Source organism: Thalassophryne amazonica, chromosome 16, assembly GCF_902500255.1.
Source record: "Thalassophryne amazonica chromosome 16, fThaAma1.1, whole genome shotgun sequence".
Classification (NCBI taxonomy): domain Eukaryota; kingdom Metazoa; phylum Chordata; class Actinopteri; order Batrachoidiformes; family Batrachoididae; genus Thalassophryne; species Thalassophryne amazonica.
The window spans coordinates 28236096-28256440 of record NC_047118.1 but is presented as its reverse complement, the minus strand read 5'-3'; the positions used below and the strand labels follow the sequence as shown (position 1 = coordinate 28256440).

At 43.6% G+C, this 20345-nt stretch overlaps 1 protein-coding gene across 1 annotated transcript in view; it reads right to left on the bottom strand.

Moving 5' to 3' along the window:
- Positions 1–20345, bottom strand: part of rbfox3a (RNA binding fox-1 homolog 3a) — a 1755711-nt gene that overhangs the window by 1607691 nt on the left and 127675 nt on the right. The window contains exon 2 of the mRNA XM_034190050.1: positions 18332–18454. The gene's annotated coding sequence lies outside the window, so the exon portion shown is untranslated. The remainder of the gene's footprint in view (positions 1–18331; positions 18455–20345) is intronic.

Below are 20345 nucleotides of genomic sequence, written 5' to 3'. Positions count from 1 at the left end.
AACCCCCCCCCCCCAATATGTGCTGTGCAGGGTAGCAGCACCTCCCCAGGGGAGCTGCTCAGCAGGGACCTGCTACATTGCGAAACAGCATGTTTAGAAAATAATGTGATTTAGCAGTGTCAGCTGGATGTCTTGGCTTTTAAAAGAAATGTTTTTTGCATGGATAAAGTCTCACTCACTCACTCATCTTCAACTGCTTAGTCCACGTAAGGGTTGCAGGGAGCTGGAGCCTATCCCAGCAGGTAAAGAGTGCAGAATATGATGGCTTCTTAAAGAAAAGAAACAGGTCTGTGAATTCTTGCTGGTTGGTACGTGATCAAATACTTATTTAATGCTATAAAATGCAAATTACACACACTCATCTTCAACTGATAAGTCGAATTAAGGGTCGCAGGGGGCTGGCGCCTATCCCAGCAGTCATAGAGCAAAAGGCGGGGCACACCCAGGACAGGATGCCAGTCTGTCGCAGGGCCACATATAGACAAACAAACACATTCACAGCCGCACACACACCTATGGACAATTTAAAGTTTCCAGTCCACCTAACCTGTGTATCACTGGATGTGGGAGGAAGCCGGAGCAGCCAGAGAGAACGCACGCAAACAAGGGGAGAACATGCAAACTCTATACAGAAAGGCCACTGGTGGGAATTGAACCCATGACCTTCTTGCTGTGAGGCAACAGTGCTAACCACGAAGCCACTGTGCTGCCCATGGATAAAGTCTAGCAGTGAAAAAATGTTCATGATTGCTACCTCAAAAAACAAAAACAAAAAAGCTGCACCAATACTGGAAAAAAAATATATTCCCTCCACAAGTACGTTTTTTCCAAACAGTTTACTGTTTCTGTATGTCTACATAAAATTTAGGGCCCCTTCACACATAGTGCGAAGTTTGGATGAAGTGCACAAACCGTGTAATGTCGTCCCTGCCTCCAACACCTCGTACGCCTGTTGCTCCAACTATTTGCACACACAAGCGCCTGAAAGACAAAGTGTGCACTGTGCAAACCCATCACACCCTCTCACAGCAGGTGCCGGCCAAATTCCAGGTGACACGCAGGAACACCTAACACCACTCGCATGGCACTTAGAAAATGTGTGGCCTGTTGCAGTCTGGGCACGACAGCAGACTACAGACAATCACTGTCGTACTGCTGTGAAATTTGTCTAAGTTCCCCACGAGTGTGACTTTACAAACACACTGACACATGGGTGTTTGTGCTCCACTCACGGAAGGTGTGGCTTCCAACAGAAGCAGCTGTGGTGATCTGTCATTCTGGACATTCCAGCTACACAACACCTACTGTGTTTGGACAGTCATGGACTAACAACTGTCCACTGTAAGTCACGTGTGTTTGATTGCTGCACTTACATGGACATAAATAAAACATATCACCGTGGTGGCGACAAGCTGCAGAAAGCAAGTGCACACACAGAGCGGACACTGACAGCAGTGGGCAATCTGACCAACATGTCACCAACGTGAGTTCTGCTCCACATGATGCGGTGTCTGTGCTGTGGCATGCCGTCCACAAGACATGCGTGTCAGGCAGAACATCGACTGGACGCACCTGACCAGTCGATGTGGCTATCAGAGCACACTGCTTCTCATACATGCCATTTCATGACTGTATGTCTGTGACCGTGGGTCATCACCAGAGGAACATATGGATCATATTTGCATTGCTCGCTTGATAAATGAGGTGTTTTTATATGGTGTGTGATTTTAATTTTTTTTTTATAATACTTCCATGTCCTTCCTGATATGAGGTAGCTTTCAAAGAACAGCTTTGTAGATCAGTGGCAAAGTCTCTGACTGGGAATCAGAGGTTTTGAAAGGTGCACGTTTGCATCCCAGGTAGTGTGTAATTTTTTTTTTTTTTTTGCCTTTTTCCCCCTGTCTGTATATATAGTGATGGTAAATGCCACACTGGCAGAACCATTTATGTAACTTAATACACATATATGCAATTTATTCTTGCAAGACAGAAGTTATGTAGTGCATGAGTGAATGTGGTGTGTGTGTGATCCCCATCCACCCTTCCCAATCAGCCTACACCATCCTGCTCAAAGCCAACCGACAACTTCTATCAGGAAGACCCGACCACCAAAACAACACGGAGACAGAGAAGAACAAAAGACAAGTGGTGAAGGCAATAACTGTGAAGTGATGAGAAGTGAGACACCGAGGAGACAGGGCCAAAACAATACAACTTACCAGGATAAACAACCACACATGAACAAGTAGTGACAGCAACAGTCTGTTGTCTAATTAGTGAGCATCCATACCCTAATTTAGGACACCAGAGTCTTGATCCTCTTGAGAGCACCCAAAACCAAACTGTGGTGACGGCCACAAACACACAACCATCCACACACAGAGACCCAGATCACAGCTAAATATCTGATCACTACTGTGGCTGGTGTGTTGGGCCAAGACAAAAGTACAGAACCTTACCATATGACGTGGACCACTCCGGCACGTCAGATGCCATACAGCTGACTGCACACATCAGATGGAAATGGGTCCAGGATGGGTGGTGTGTTTTTTTTTCTTTTTTTTTTTATTATTCCACATAAGTGCCATGTGGTGCACCTGGCACTGTTCCCACTCAATGGACACTGGCACGTGCATAAACTCTCGCACCGGGTTTGTGCACGTGTTAATTTCGAATTGTTTCATGTTGTTTCACCGTTTTTGTCCAAATGGTGTCCAAACTTCGCACTGTGTGTGAAGGGGCCATAAGAAAGTGTTAAGCATTTATTGGCACGTTTCAGTGAGAAGCTCAAACTAAAAGATGCTGCAGCCTCTCACAAAGATACAGGACAGACTGCCTCACTGGACCATGTGATCTTCTTCAACCTCTGGGATTGGCTAGGCGTGAAGGATCATTGAGAGAGAAGGTGTCAACTACAGCTGGGAAATTGTAATGTCAGGATGTAGCAAAACAAAGTTTTGCTGACATTCTGTCACTGATCCATTAAAAAGTTGATTTGGAGCCCCCTGGCTTGTCTGTGGACTCCAGAGGGTAAGTGGAACAATAGGGGTCTCAAGTATCATATTCATGACCGTCTGATCATAAATTACAAATCCAGAAAGAATTTCAGAACATGGGAAACCAGAGTCAATTCTCTGGGGAGAAAAGAGGCTAAGCTATGCCTCTTCTTCTTCTTCTTTTGGCTGCTCCTTCTTCTGCTGAGTGGTCCCATCATCAGCATCCTTCTCCTGATGTAACCTGCTGCCCAAAGCATCTCAATCTCACCGCTCTCACTTTGTGTCCAAACCTTCATACCTGTGCTGTCTCTGTGATAGACTCCACCCTAATCCTATCCATCCTCATCATCTGACAGAAAGTCCAGCTTTCCAGCTCTCTTCAGCCTCCAGCTATGCCTCTTGTCTTTTTCTCTGACTTGGCACCTTAAAACCATGCAACATCAGATGCTAAGCTAGGCTAATATGCTGAAAACTGTTTGCACTGGGGGCTTCTTATATGCTTTGCTGTCTGGTTTTGTCCAGTATATCTTAGATCCACCCTGCGAAGAGAGACAGCAAGAGGAGGCTGTGCGACCACTGGCTTTGACCCCAGGAGCTCAGCTGCTCTTCGTCGCTCCCACTTTGGAATTCTTGAGTCAGACTCACTGCCTTCTTCATGAACGAGACTAATGTAATGGAGAAATTGAGGATCACTTTCTCTGTCTGGCTGTGCCAACAGTCTGATGATACCGATGACTAGATGGCATGAATGCTGGAGACTCCAGAGTGGATTAGAGTGGGGAGATAAGGCTATCCACTGTAATTAAGCCTATCTCTGTAGCTGCTGAAGAAAATAAATCACCCTTCAGAGCCTGCCAGTGTTGAAATGCATGAACAATTATTCAATAATTAATCATTGCACACGGAGGCTCTAAACACTAATAGGACATATTTTAACTACAGCATTATAGCACTGTTTAATTAAATTAACTCTGAATGCATTTAAGATCAATGTAATAGATCACCTGTTTAACCTTTTTTTAATCATTCTAGTGTAATTGTATTAGCTTAGTTATGAAGCTTTTTATGACCTGCCCTATGCTAATTCCCTGATCCAGCCGTGTACAGCAAAGTGTGCAGATATAAAGGGCGTGGCAGCAGATGTAACCCTGGAAACATAAAGCAGGTCCCTTGAGTGAAGACAGTTCCTGCGTGCGGCACTGCTTGGAATCTTCTGTCAGAGGAGGTCAGTTTATGACCTGACAACTAATTAAATATTTGAAATAAAAGAGCATTGTCGTGTATTTTTAACAAAGCTGAAAGTGGTAAAATACAACAGTTTATTACAAAATATCAGCTTTTGTCCTGCCCTACTTTTCCAGAATACAGCTTCACTCATTTTTCAGCGACACTGACTTGGCATAAAGTCACATGAATAATTGAAGTGTTAAGTAGAGGATTGTTGAAGCACGCCGGTTCCCCAAAGTACAAAGGTTCTGCCTCCTACTGATTATTTCAATAACAATGACAAAACAGACATGGATCTCACATCTGCTAAAAGTCTGTAGTATTGTCGCTCAGGCAGTGTCATTACTTTTTCACGTAGTCACCTTCCCTTTCCACACACTTACACCAGTGCTGGACAGGGTTTCATGTCCCGTCAGTGAAGAAATCAGGTGTCTTCTCTGTGCAAGAGTGATGTGCAGGATCTTGCACCTCTGCATCATCAGTGTAACAGCATCCATTCAGGTCTTCTTTCAGCTCAGGAAAAAGGAAAAAGCCATAGGGCACGAGATCCAGACCGTACAGCAGTCATGATACGATTCAAGCCACTGCGTCCTATAGACAAGCATTGTCATGCAAAATAACTGTATCTTTTCCAGAATTAACCCGCTTCAAGTATGTGCACAGCTTTTGCAAAAGTATCTACATATCAGTCAGAGTTGTCTGTGTTGCCGTGTTCCCAAAATTTTGTGATGACTATACCGTCGCAACCATACTTGATGCTGGGCATCTGTGACAAGACAATAAATTTCACATTCTAATCCAGTTACATTTGTTACGCAAATCTGATTGGTTAATCGTGTGAGATTTCCGACCATAAAATATTGCATTGACGGTGGCTAAATATTCAACCGTTTCACATTTGATGTATTACTCTGCGACCTGGCCGCTTTGCTACGCAGATGTCAATAATGGAGCTGTCAGCTGAGAGTGAGAAAAACTTGTGGAGCGACAACGAATTTAATCTACCATACGAAAGTATAGATGTGGATTCTGATACGCAGTGACTCAATGCAGTTGATGAGATGGAGAAATCTGTGGGTCTGCACACAGAATTTCCTGTTTGGCATGAAGACACTGTTGCTCCGGTAATTCGACCAAACTACTTACAGAACAATAAACCGTGCAAACAATGGAATTGGATTAGAATGGGAATAACCCTGCTGTCTGATGATTTGTGGACATTAATACTGGATTTTACGGTTGCAAATATCCATTTTACCGACCAACGCGTCACTGGTAAAACTCAATTTGTGACAGTAAAATCCAGCATTAATGTCCGCAAATCATTAGACACAGCAGGGTTATTCCCTAAGTTACCTTCTGTTCATTATTATCATTATTATATTATTATTATTAACATCTCGCTGCCATATAGGGCGTCAAGGGTAAAGCTGTTTGGTACAGATTTATCAGAAAACATAAACTGTGTTATGTTTGGCAATTATTTGTGACATTACCTAGACACAAAATGCATTGTTTTCTGTGGGCAGCATATTACTGTTCTGTGTGAGGCAGTGAGATGCAAAAGGACTATAAACATGAATAAAGCAGAGGTACCCTTTGAAGGTATGTGACATTTCCATATCAGCTGGAATAAAATCATTGTGGTCATCTTGGATCTGTTGATGTGAGACTAAACGGGGAAATGCTGTGATGTTTGAAGTTCTACTGTGGGTTCGACCAAGCTGGTGGTTTAGTGGATAAACACTGTGGTCATCCATGTGCACACAGACGTTAGAGTCAAAATGACAATTAGATGTATCACCAACGCTGTGGACTAAACGCTTGTCTGTGTTTGAATATAGCAAAGTCAAATTTTAGACCTGCCACATGATTTGAAAGCATTTTAACATGTAGAGAGCAAAAGAGGAAGCATAAAATCATCTGATCGTAAGGAAACAATTTGAACTGCATGTCAGTAATAAATTTTGGGCCATATCCAACTCACGAGGGTGTGTAATTTGAGTGCAGAGCTGGGAGTAAAGGCACTGGATTTATGCTCTAAAATTGTCATTGATGTGTTCTGGGCAAAACATCAAGTAAACCAACAATATTGTCAGCTGTCAGTCACTTTAAGATGGAGTGTATTGAGAAAGGAAACAAAGTTGACAGGTTTGCTGGAGAGGAAACAGATGAGCATGAAATGTGCAGACAAGACATGGTGCTTCTTGTTTTGTCTTGTTAGAATGGTTGGAGGAGATGGGGTTTGTCTGAGGTCTCTTTCTGTAACCAAAAAACACAGAAGGTTTTTTTTTATTTTTTTTCTCATTGTTGTCACTATGCTTGCTCATGGGGTGGAAATGGTCTGGATAGTTTTCATATAGCTTCTTGAGGTGATATGTGGACAGTAGAGACCAAGGCTTCCTGAGGTGAAATAATGAAGCAGTAAGTTGATTTCCCCCCATGAGTACTAACTTTTATTTCATTTAATAGGTCTTTTCAATTTGGTTAAAATGTGCATATAAACGGCGTGTTTGTACGTCATGAGCCAGAGCCCTTTAAAAACAATTTTAAACACCAGTCCACCTAACCTGCATGTCTTTGGATGTGGGAGGAAGCTGGAACACCCAGAGAGAACCCACACAAACTCCACACAGAAAGGCCAAAGGCGGGAATTGAACCCACAACCTTCTTGCTGTGAGGCACCAGTGCTAACCACTAACCCACCGTGCTGCCCTAAAATGCAAATGAATTATTTAAAATTCATTTTAAATTACGCTCCATTGCACGTTTCCAAATGGGAAAACACACACAAACAGACAGACAGACAAACTAAAATCATTACTTCACTCGCCATCTGCGTGGTAAATAAGTAATTCACTCAGCCACCGTTGCCTGTATGCACACTCACCAGACAAAACTCCATTAATGAAGAAAATGCATGTCTTGTTTAAAGTTTGCTGAATAACATTTAGACAAACATGGGAAAGACTGGGAGGATACAGTGCATCTGCAAAATATTCACAGCACTTATTCCAAAATCCATGAAATTCATTATTTTCCTCAGAATTCTACACACAGTACCACATAATGACAATCTGAAAAAGGTGATCCGGATCCAGACTCTGGATACAGATTTCACTTGATGTCAGCTTTGAACGATTACTTCAAAACTACACAGATTCTCACAAAATTTGCACCACAAATAGATATTAGGGCATGGGAGACTCCACTGAATTTTGGAGGTGATCCAGATCCAAATTCTGGATCAAGAGTTCCCTTTAATAATAATAATAATAATAATAATCCATCCATCCGTCCATCCATTTTCTTCTGCTTATCCTAGGTCAGGTTGCGGGGCAGCAGCTCAAGCAAAGCTACCCAGACCTTCTGATCCACACACACCTCCCCCAGCTCCTCCGAGGTGTTCCCAAGGCAGCTGAGAGACGTAGTCCCTCCAGCGTGATCTGGGTCTTCCCCGGGGCCTCCTCCCGATGGGACGTGCCTGGAACACCTCTCCAGAGAGGCATCCAGGGAGCATCCGGAAAAGATGCCGAGCCACCTCAGCTGGCTCCTTTTGACGTGGAGGAGCACCAGCTTGATTCTGAGCTCCTCCTGAATGCCACAGCTCCTCACCCTATCTCTAAGGGAGCGCCCAGCCACCCTGCGGAGGAAACTCATCTCGGCCGCTTGTACTCACTATCTTGTTCTTTCGGTCATGAGCCAAATCTCATGACCATAGGCAAGGGTCGGAACATAGATTGATCGGTAAATCGAGAGCTTTACCCCCCTGCTCAGCTCTCTCTTCACCACGACGGTCCGATACAGTAACCGCATCACTACAGACGCTGCACAGATCCATCTATCGATCTCACGCTCCATCTGTCCCTCACTCGTGAACAAGACCCCAAGATACTTAAACTCCTCCACTTGAGGCAAGGACACCCCACCGACCTGAAGAGGGCAAGGCCGAGAACCATGGCCTTGGATTTGGAGGTGCTGATCTTCATCCCAGATGCTTCACACTCAGCTGCAAACCGCCCCAGTGCATGCTGAAGGTCCTGGTTTGACGAAGCCAACAGGACCACATAATCCACAAACAGCAGAGATAAGATTCTGTGGTTCCCAAACTAGACCCACTCTACATGCTGGCTGTGCCCAGAAATTCTGTCCATAAAGGTAATGAACAGAACCAGTGACAAAGGGCAGCCCTGGTGGAGGCCAACGTGCACTGGAAGCAAGTTTGACTTACTACCGGCAATGCGACCCAAGCTCCTGCTGCGGTCATATAGGGACCAAATAGCCCTTAGCAAAGGACCCCGGACCCCATACTCCCAGAGCACCCCCCACAGGGTGCCTTGAGGGACACGGTCAAACGCCTTCTCCAGATCCACAAAGCACATGTGGACTGGTTGGGCGAACTCCCACGAACCCTCGAGCACCCGATGGAGGGTGTAGAGCTGGTCCAGTGTGCCGCGACCAGGACGAAAACAACACTGCTCCTCCTGAATCCGAGGTTCGACTATCTGTCAAATTTTCCTCTCCAGCACCCTGGAATAGACCTTACCGGGGAGGCTGAGGAGTATGATCCCCCTGTAGTTGGAACACACCCTCCAGTCCCCCTTCTTAAACAGAGGGACCACCACCCCGGTTTGCCAATCCAGGGGTACTGTCCCCAACCATGATGCGATGCTGCAGAGACATGTCAAACAGGACAGTCCCACAACATCCAGAGACTTAAGGTACTCAGGATGGATTTCGTCCACCCCAAGGAGCCTTGCCACCAATGAGCTTTCTGACCACCTCGGTGACTTCGGCCTGGGTGATGGACGAGTCCGCCTCTGAGTCCCCAGTCTCTGCTTCCTCTTCGGAAGACGTGACGATGGGATTGAGGAGATCCTCAAAGTATTCCTTCCACTGCCCAACAACATCCCCAGTCAGGGTCAACAGCTCCCCACCCGCACTATAGATAGTGTTGGCAGAGAGCTGCTTCCACCTCCTGAGGTGTTGGGTGGTTTACCAGAATTTCTTCAAGGCTGACCAATAATCCTCCTCCATGGCCTCTCCAAACTCCTCCCAGACCCGAGTTTTGCCTCTGTGACCGCACAGGCTGCAGCATGCTTGGCCTGCCGGTACCTGTCTGCTGCCTCCGGGGTCCCACCTACCAACAAGGACAAGTAGGACTCCTTCAGCGTGACGGCATCCCTTACTTCCGGCGCCCACCACCGGGTTCGGGGATTGCTGCCACGACAGGCACCAGAGACCTCGCGACCACAGCTACAGGTGGCCGCATCGACAATGGAGGTGGAGAACATGGTCCACTCGGACTCCATGTCTCCAACCTCCCCCGGGATCTGGGGGAAGCTCTCCCAGAGGTGGGAGTTGAAGACCTCGCTGACAGAGGGTTCCGCCAGTTGTTCCCAGCAGACCCTCACGATACGTTTTGGCCTGCCAGGTCTGACAGGCTTCCTCCCCTCCCAGCGGATCCAACTCACCACCAGGTGGTGATCGGTCGACAGCTCAGCCCCTGTCTTTACCCGAGTGTCCAAGACACGTGGCCGAAGGACAGATGATACGACTACAAATTCGATCACTGACCTCTGGCTCAGGGTGTTCTGGTGCCACGTGCACTTGTGGACACCCCTGTGCTCGAACATGGTGTTCATGATGAACAAACTGTGACTAGCACAGAAGTCCAACAACTGAACACCACTCGGGTTCAGGTCAGGGAGGCCGTCTTTCCCGATCACCCACCTCCAGGTCTCACTGTCGCTGCCCATGTGGACATTGAAATCTCCCAGGAGAACAATGGAGTCCCCGGTAGGAGCACTATCTAGTACCCCTCCCAGAGACTCCAAGAAGGTAGGGGACTCAGCACTGCTGCTTGGCCCATAGGCCAAGACAACAGTGAGAGACCTGTCCCCAACCCAAAGGCATAGGGACACAACCCTCTCGTTCACCGGGGTGAACTCCAGTGCATGGTGACTGAGCTGGGGAGCAATAAGCAATGTGACCCCAGCTCGCCGCCTCTCCCCCTGCGCAACACCAGAAAAGTGGAGCATCCAGCCCCTCTCCAGGAGTTGGGTACGAGCCCAAGCTGTGCGTGGAGGTGAGCCCGACTATCTCTAGTATAATATAATAATAATAATAATAATAATAATAATAACTATAATAATAATAATAATAATGACATGGGATTTATGCAGTGCTTTTCAAGACACCCAGCACCAAAATAAAGTGCTTTACAAGTTGCATTATTCATTCACTCGCACATTCACACACTGGTGGTGGCAAGCTACTAGTGTAGCCACAGCTGCCCTGGGGGCAAACTGACAGAAACGTAGCTGCCATTCTGTGCCTATGGCCCCTCTGACCACCACCTCATTCATACAAAGGCAAGGTAGGTTAAGTGTCTTGCACATGTATGCAGATTTGCATATCTGCAAAAATGCAGATTTTTGACAGGTTGGGAGCTGGATTCAAACTGCTGACCCTTCAGTCACAAGATGGCTCGTTCTACCAACTGAGCTATTGAGCTTTATATAGGCTTTGAAGGATTTCTTCAAAACTTCTTCACGGATTATCACCAAATCTGCACCACAGAGAGATATTAGGGAATGGAAGAATATTAAATTTTGGAGGTGATCCGGATCCAGATTCTGGATGAAGGTCAAATGGCGCCAAAAACACCACAGCAACAGTGAAGTTTGGAGGTGAACCATCGTGGTGTGGGGCTGTTTTCCAGCATCCAACAAAGACAATCTTCAAATAAGTGAATGAAGCATGAATGGAAAAATGTCGAGACATTTTTGATAAACATCTACCAGGGTGATGAAGATGAAATGAAGGTGGACATTTCAGAGAGACAATGATCCCAAACACACATACAAGGACAGTGGCGGTTCTACACTGAATTACTTCTCGGGCGAGACCCCTCTGAGCACACCCCCCAAAAGGAAAAAAATGACAAAATTTTACACAAAGACATTTTCTTATTTTATTATTATTATAAATATTTTAGAAAAGCCCCTGAAATTGCAATTGAAATTGACATCAAAAGTCTGCAGGCTACAATATCTCTTATACAAAACATCCATGAATTGCAAATTTGTTCCTGAATCTCTTTTGTTTTGTTTTTTTTTCCTGTTTGCCTGTTTGTAAGTGACTGTTATCTGATCTCACATCAGTCATAACACCAGTGATGACACAGAAAACAGAATGAAATCAGAACTGAATCTGATCTCTGAGCACAAACACAAAGGAAGGTAACAAGAAAAACACATAAATTAAACTTGAGATGTTCAGACTCATGCTCATAAAACAGTAAGGAACTCAACTCTCACATCAAATCATTTTATTTGGCACCTTCACACACTGCTGTATTCACTTAATCTAGTTTGGTAAACCGGCCCAACATACCTCAGTTGTTTAAATATTAAACAGAATATACTGTAAAATACAATTAACTGAATATTTGTTAAACAACCAGGTTATGTAGTGAAGGTTAACAAAACATTAGATTAAGTGCATATATGTTGTAATTTGTTAAAGTCTACACAGCATCATGCAGGCACACAAAAACATAAGATTCAAGTCACTTCAGCTCGTAATGTGAATGCAGCTCAATAAGCAGGCTGTCCTGCAAACTTTTTTTTTTTTTACACAAGTGGGCAGTTTGTCATCTCTGGTGAAAATCAAACCCATTCTTAAACTCTGTCCGTTCGCTTTCAAACTCCTGTTCTGGGCGCAGAGTTCTGGTTTTGTGCTGTGTCGTAAGTGGACTTTGGCACCGGACAGCAGGATCCTGCTGAGCGGAGAAACAGGACCACCGCAGGATGATCCGTCTGGAGTCAAAGTGGAGCAGAGCATCTGTCCCAGGGGACAACCGCAGAAAAGAACCACCAAACCTTTTACACTGGTTCTGGCCTGTACAGTTCAACAGGCAGGGGCGCCTACAACTGCGGGGAGGGGGCACCAATTTGCTAATTCCCCACTCAGTGATATGATCACCGCTGTGTGGCACAGGTGATGATGATTATTCTTATTATTATTATTATTTTTAAGTGTTCATGCTGCCCCCTGTCTGTCATGAAAAACTGTGCCCCGGGCAGCTGCCCACTTCGCCCGCATCAAAAAACGCGTCTGGACAAGGAAACTCTCAGCTGGTTTCAGAGAATGAAAATAAAGCTGCATGAGTGGTCCAGCCAATCAGGTGTCTTGAATTTGATAGAAAATCTATGGAAAAAAAATGAAGAACAGAGTTTCCTAGAAGAGGTTCACAGAGCCTTCAAGATTTGGAGACTGTTGATTGGACGAATGTATCAAAATCACACCTGATCAAAGCATGTGACTAGTTTCTCCATACAGAAGGTGTCTTGAAGCTTCATTACCAACAAAGGCTTTTGTGGAAAGTATTAAATAAATTTCAGTAAGCGTGTTCAATACTTTTCCCAGTGTTGTTACATTTTATTCAACAAATCTTCATTTCTGTACTCATTTGTACACAGCGCTCATGCTCATGGAGGTGCTTCCGGTGTGCTGGCATGTGTTTTTTTTTTGGCGTCCTCATTTTAACTCATTTTAACCAAATGAGCTGCGTTTTGTAAGTAAAAACAAGTGAAGTTGAAACCTGTGTGCCCGAAATGTCGAGTGACTGGCCTGTTACGAGACTGAAAGATAAGAAAGATGCCACCGCAGGTGATTCTGGATTGTCAGACACGGTGTTGCGGGAGCTGAAGATGCTGAACAATAAAATGGATGGGATGAAAGACATGTTTGAGAAACAATTAAATACCAAGATGGACAGTCTGCGCAACTCGATGGAAAAGATGATTACACAAAACAGAGATTGCTTGAAAGCTGAACTCGCTCTGAAAACCAGAGAAATTCAAAACAATTTGGACTTGGAGCTCGGCCACGTAGTGGCGAGAATTGAAGAGCTGGAAGTTAAAGTTGATGGGGCGAAGAACAAAGCGAATACTCGCTTTGATCCTGATGTTTCGGTGATCATCTCTAGTGTAGAGTTTGTGGAAGGGGAAAATGTTATGGCTGTTGTGGAGGAGCTGCTCACCCAGGGGCTGGAGTGGGAGAGCCCCCGTGGTGTGGTGGCAGCTGAAAGGCTGAAAGAAAGAGGAGGATGGCCCGGAGTGATAAAGGTTGAATTTGGCTCCGTGCAAGATAAAGTGGACGTACTGCGTAAGAAACAGAGGCTGAAAAGTGATGATAGATTCAGGGGAGTCTTCATTCATTCAGCCAAGGCTCACTCCGAAAGACTGGTGGAACTGAATTTCAGAACATTACTGGATGAAATACCCACCGGTCGGCAGTTTTACATCACCGGGAACGGGAGAGTGAGGAGACTTCCGGTAGCCGCAGGTGCGGTTGATAACCGACGAGAGGAGGAGAGACGGAGGGTCAACAACTGAGGATCCCCCGCTCAGCCCGCAAAGTTATGATCAATTCGTCCTTGTACACTGGAACATAAATGGCTGGATGGATATGAACTATGAACTCAGACTCTTGATGCTATTGAACTTTAAGCTGGACTTTATCGCTCTTAACGAAACGCATCTTACAGGATCAAATGTGATTAATGTAGATGGGTATACTTGATTTTGTTATAACAGGAAAACCCACATTAAAGCCCCTAAAGGGTCGGGGGGTGTGGGTATTTTGGTTAAAAATGATGTCCTTAGTTCTTATAACGTAAGTGTGATGGATAAATCAGTAGATGGTATTATCCGCCTACAGGTCAAACATTTGGTTTCAGAGTACTGCTTTATAATTTTTTCCTGTTATTTTCCTCCAGAAGGTTCCGTACGGGCCAACGCACACGGACTGTATAATCACCTGTTGGTCCAGATGTATAATCTGGTGGACATTGATGCTGTTTATGTCTGTGGAGATTTAAATAGCCAAATAGGGCATTTGGAAGACTTTATTGGTGAGACAGATATGCATGTTCCACCCAGAGTCAGTCTGGATAATATTGTAAATAAACAGGGTGAAATGCTGATAGAATTTTTAAAGGACTCTAAATGCTGTGTCTTGAATGGGCGGATGCCTGGAAAAGATAACTTTACCTCAATTTCTGTAAAAGGGAGGGCTGTTATTGATTACATTATTACTTCTCATGAATGCTTAAGCAGCTGTACTGAGTTCAACATTTACAGTCCTCATGAGCTAATTGAGAATGGGAGTGTCCGCTGTTTCAACATGCTTGGGGACAGGTGTAAAGTACCGGATCACTCATTGTTGGTCCTGAGTTTTCAAGCAGGAGGGGGCTTTGCTGCTGATTATTTGGGGTCAGATAATGTTCTACCAAGTTATTTCCCGCAGAAAAATGTTAGAACAGTCTCTCCTCATGCCCTTTCCACTAATGTGTGTCAAACCATGTTTGTTGAATTCCTAGATAGGCTCACTCTAGTACAATGTCCAAAAGATATTGATAAATGGTATAGCGATTTTTGTGAATACATCTGCAATGTCAGTAATGGTCGAAGAAATGTTTGCACCAAGTCAGGTGGATTTATTAGAAAACATAAACCTTATTGGAACGAACAGTTGAAAGAAATGAGGAAATGAGAAGGGCTGAGAAAATATTCTTAAAGTGTGATAGAAATGACATGAGGAAACAACAATTAAGGAATGATTTTAAGGTTAAACAACAGAGCTTTGATAAGAAATTGAGAGCCTGTAAAAGAAAACATGAGAGGGGGCAGGCATTACAAATAGAGCATTTGCAATCAAATAATCCTCAGTTGTTTTGGAATTCGATAAATAAGTTGGGCCCGAAAAGGGTTAAACCTATCCCGATGGAAGTGGTGTTGGAAAATGGATCCTCTCTCTTTTCTGTGGACTGTGTTTTGAAAAAATGGGAAAAAGATTTTTGTTCTTTATTTGCTCGAAGTAACTGCCTTCCAGAGTGGGATAATTATTTTCTTGCAAAGAGAGTTGAAGAAAAAAATGTTATGGAAATTAATATGCAGCAAGCGTCTTATTTCCCCAACCTGTACTTAAATGCTAGCATCTCTCAGGAGGAGGTAAAAAGGGCAATTGATACACTTAAACTAAGAAAAGCTACAGGTATTGATAATGTATCTAATGACTTAAAGTGCCCTGTCTATTCCCAATTTTGTGTAAATTTTTTTCCATCTGTACAGCTTAGTTCCTTCTGAATGGTATAAATCCATTATTAAACCAATTCCAAAGTCCCCATATAATGATCCTAGAGTTCCATTGAACTATAGAGGGATAAGTCTTTTAAGTTGTGTTAAGCTCTACTCCAGTATTCTTAATAGACGATTATATAGTTACCTGCAGACATTTGATTTGTTGGTTGATGAGCAGAATGGTTTTCGAAAGAATAGAGCCTGTATTGACCACATATTCTCTTTGTCCACTCTAGTTCAAGTGAGAATACAAGAGAGTAAACCAACTTTCTCATGTTTTATAGACTTTCAGAAAGCATTTGATTGCATTAATCATGATCTTCTTAGTTTCAAACTGTTAAATACTGGTATAGATGGCAAATTTTATAACACCTTGAAAGTAATTTACCAAACACCAGTTGCATGTGTGCAGATCAATGGCTATAGAACCGGCTGGTTTTCAACTCAGTCAGGTGTTAAGCAGCGGGAAGTGCTGTCACCAACGCTGTTTGCAATTTACATTAATGATTTGATAATGGAAATTAAGCAAGCAGATCTTGGTGTCAGACTGGGTGATCTTACAGTTGGCACTCTTGTCTATGCAGATGACCTAGTCCTCCTGGCAGAGACTGTAGACGATCTTCAAAAACAGTTGGATATAGTTCATGATTGGTGCAACAGATGGAGATTAAAGATAAATTAAGATAAAAGGCAGATTATGCATTTTATGAAGAAGGGTGAACTTCAGTCTGATTTTAAGTTTCATTTTGGTTCAATACCCTTGTCATATACTGAGCATTATAAATATTTAGGACTTACTCTTGATGCCCATCTTACCTTTGAAAAAGGAATAAAAACTCTATCAGACTCTGCAGGCAGAGCTCTGGGAGCCGTTCTTAACAAGGTCAAGCTGTGTAGGGATCTTGGGTACAATGCGTATACACAGTTGTATAATTCTTGTTTGTCCAATTTTAGACTACTGTGCAGGGGTTTGGGCGTACTGTAATCTAACAAAATGTACTACACTTCAAAACAGGGCTATGTGCTGCTTTCTTGGTGTACACAAAATGGCCCCTAAGCTCGCTGTATGTGGTGATATGGGATGGGAACCTTGTGAGGTGCGGATTAAGGGTGACATGGTGCGACTTTGGAATAGGTTTATTAATATGTCCGACAGCAGACTTGTCAAACAAATATTCTGTGGGACCTATCAAAAAACTGTCATTGGGCAAAGGAACTTATTAAAATCTTTGATGAAGTAGGTCTTTAATATATTTATAGAAATAAGTTGTCCTGTAATGTTAAACACATTAAGGAAATGCTGTTTGAAAATTATAAACAGAAGTGGGCAGAAGAAATTCTGCACAAACCCAAATTAAGAGTGTACTGTTTGATAAAGTCGGCCTACCAACCAGAGCCATATGTCACCTTTAACCTAACTAAAGCACAGAGATCTGTTTGTCACCAGTTGAGATGTGGTATTCTGCCTCTGGTGGTTGAAACGGGACGTTTCCATTCGATCCCTGAAGAGAATAGGAAGTGTCACCTCTGTGACACTTGGGGGGTGGAAAACAAAATGCATTTTTTGTTCTACTGTCCTTTCTACCATAATTTGAGGCATATGTTTTTTTCTTAGAATGACCACTGAATGTTCCGATTTATTTTATATGACAGATGAATGTAGACTTGCATATATATTTAACAAAAAGGTTTTCCATATGGCTCAATTTATGTTGGATGCCTATCTGCTCCGCAGGGGCGCACTTTATGTTTGATTATGAAGCTATGACTGCACACTGAAACTGATTGATAATGATAAAGTATCTTTTGAGTATTGTAAACTGTAAATGTCAGTTCTAAATTGGTGGATGTGTTGTGGCATCCCGCTGTTTATTGTTCTTTATTTTCTATGGTGTGTCTAATAAGCCCATGAGGGCTGGGCACCTCTTTGGTGTATGACACCTTGAAAATAAAAATATCATATCATATCATATATCATATCATTTGTTCTGGTTGGTTTGCATCTATAGATTATGTGAGGTAATGTCATTTCAACAGCACCTTTAGAATTATATTTACTGATAGAAATGGTGACTTCTTTAATACTTTTTTCCTCCTGTGTTTGTGTATATATTAACAAAATGTTTATTGAAAGAAATGTTGATTTTCTCGAAAGATAAAGCAACACTTTTGAGGAGGACAAATACTGCATCATGTCCTTCGTTCTCTCGTTCATGGTTTGATGACAAGAGCACAGAGAAACCAGTGTTATTTCTTGACTTATTTGCAGAGGTTAAAGCTTCTGAAAAGAATTAAGTCATCGAACCATCTTTGTGCAGGTCTTGATTACATTCTGAAACCATCCCAAAACTTTCCTTTTTCCCCTTCTTTCCACCTTACCCCGAGGCACTTGCTGGGTTGGGTAGAAATAGGGACAGAGAAGCATTTTGCCAGGAGCACAGAATCACTAGGTTTAAGTCAGCGGCTGCTTGAATCCTCTGAAGAATGACAAGAACAAGGAAACAAAGACGCTGTGATAATTTGACTGACAGCCTTTCATGTCTGTTCACTACAAGGTCACATGTACACCAAACTCATGTCAGTGATGTGGATTTTCTTCAAGCATGCCCTTCCTGTACTATTCACCAGTGTATGTTTTCTAAAAAATGATTATGAAAATGAGTCACAGTAAAATTACTCCTCAAAAGCGAATTTGTCGAATAGCAGCAGAGTCAAATCATCTAAATCTAATTTTGTCACTGCTGGCTTGTCAACTTCAACCATGTCCCATGAATGCCATAAGGAAGAAATGTTCTCTGAGGTCAATTTCATTATTTTATCAAGAGAATTAAAGCAATTACCAGCAAATGGTAAAGTGGGCAATTCAGAACCAACTGAGAGTATAACTGACCGTGCTGTGTCCTCACAGCAGGTGGTTATTCATAATACAGCAGGTGATTCATATGAATGATTTCCTACCTGTCATTCACTTTGCTCAGCCGCCTCAGTCTGTCCAACTAATCGTGGCCCTGTAGCTTTCACTTTGGCACCTGCAGCGGGATTTTTGGCTGACCTTCCTGGGCTCTTCCTTCTAGAAATTACCTGTGGGCGTTTTGGAGAGAGAGTGAGCATAAATATTCCAACTGGGGTCCTCAAGCAGACAGAGAATAACTGAAAATAGGTGATTTTAAAGGTCCAATGAATAAATAAGGGCAACTGTAGATTGCATCATCTGATTTTCCATCTTGGACACGTGGTGACTGGACGTCACGATTGTGATATTTGCAGGTTTTTGTTGCTGTGGTCAATATGTGAGTGAATCTAAAGCTCTTTCTTTTTGCAGGTGAACCCAACCAGTTCCAGAAATCTAAGTGACAGAAGACTAAAGGTGTGAATGCTGGGGTTGAGTACTGTGCAAGTATTGTACATCTGTGTGCACGTGTCTGCTGCACCACTAATCTCAGCTTCATTGTGGAGGAGAACAAAGAAGGATTTTCATACAAAACGACAACAAAAACAAATGAAATCCTAGGCTCAGGTCCCGTGCCTACTGACAAACTGAAGAAAAAATTTTACTTTTCAGAAAATGAGATGTTCCTGTATAACTGCTGATGTCACATACAAAAAAAAAAAAAAAAAGTTGCATTATGCACAATATCTCAAATTAAACCCCTTTGCACAGGAATGAAGTCCCTTGTGCAACCAGAAAATGTGTGAGGTCGGCACAAGACACTCAAAGAAGGCACAGTGCATGCTGAGGTCACACATGGCGCGCTCAGTGGAAGTACAGATGACGCCACAGTCAGCCAAAGAATGCTCAATGATGTCTGCAGTTTGCTGTGATTTCTTTGTGCTATGAATAACGTTCATTATAAAGCCTGGTTGTTGTATTCACAATGTAGTATACCACAGGAGAATACAGCAGCAAACAAAATTCATTCAACCAATCAGTCGTTACTGCAAACAGTAAGGGTCCCTTCACACACAGTGCAAATATGTGCGACTCAGGGCGACTTATGGCCAAGCAGCTCGTATGAGCAAACCACGAAACATCGCACCAACGGGCAGGCGTACACGATCCCGGTGTGACGGTTCATGCACGCGACTGTGTCTTTCCATGGGACGAGCTGCATCATATCACGCTGCTGATGTGGAGGAAAATAAAATAAAAACCAGCTGTATAATTAGTGAATATCACTGGGTTGATATAAATAATACATAAAAGGGGACGCAATACAGAAGCCCACGGTTAAATAACCCTGGTTAAATAAAAAGAAAAAAATTCTGCAGGATTCAATCCCGCACTCTGATTACTAGACAGAAACATTACCACTGCACAACAATCACTGTCTTGTAACAGGAGCGTGAAATGGCTAAAATCAACGAGCAAATGAACATATTTTCTAAAATAAGAAAAGACGTGCTGTGATAACTGCCCAAACGGAGTTTGGTACGGCATATTTCTGCTGATATGTGACAAAGTGGCATTTTTGTCATACTGCTTGTCCTGGTACCGCGGCACACTCCTCACAGTCCTCACGGCCTGACACGTGTCCTGTCAGATGTGACATTCAGATCACCTGCTGCATGTCCAAATGAACTGATGGTCCATTTCTCCAGCCGATATATGCAATATATGTTTTTTATGTATTTCCACACAAGCACACACGTGCGTGTGGGTCAAAACACAGGATGTGTGCTGCAGCTGTGAAGTCCAGGATAGGAGATGTCTCAACAGCTGTGGGCAGCCAGCCACACCCCCTGTCCTGTCAGCGCACAGACCAAGATGTCACTCTGTGATCAGGTGAGCGATGCCTCGCCTGGAGGCGGGGGTGAACCACACGCACAGACGTGTGGGGGGAGCGGGCGAAACACACACACACATTTGATGTCGGGGGAGCCAACACTCTGGCACGCCACATGTGCACTCGGCAACTTCACAGTCATGGGACACTTAGACAAATTTTACATCCAGTGATCGTCTGCAAACTGA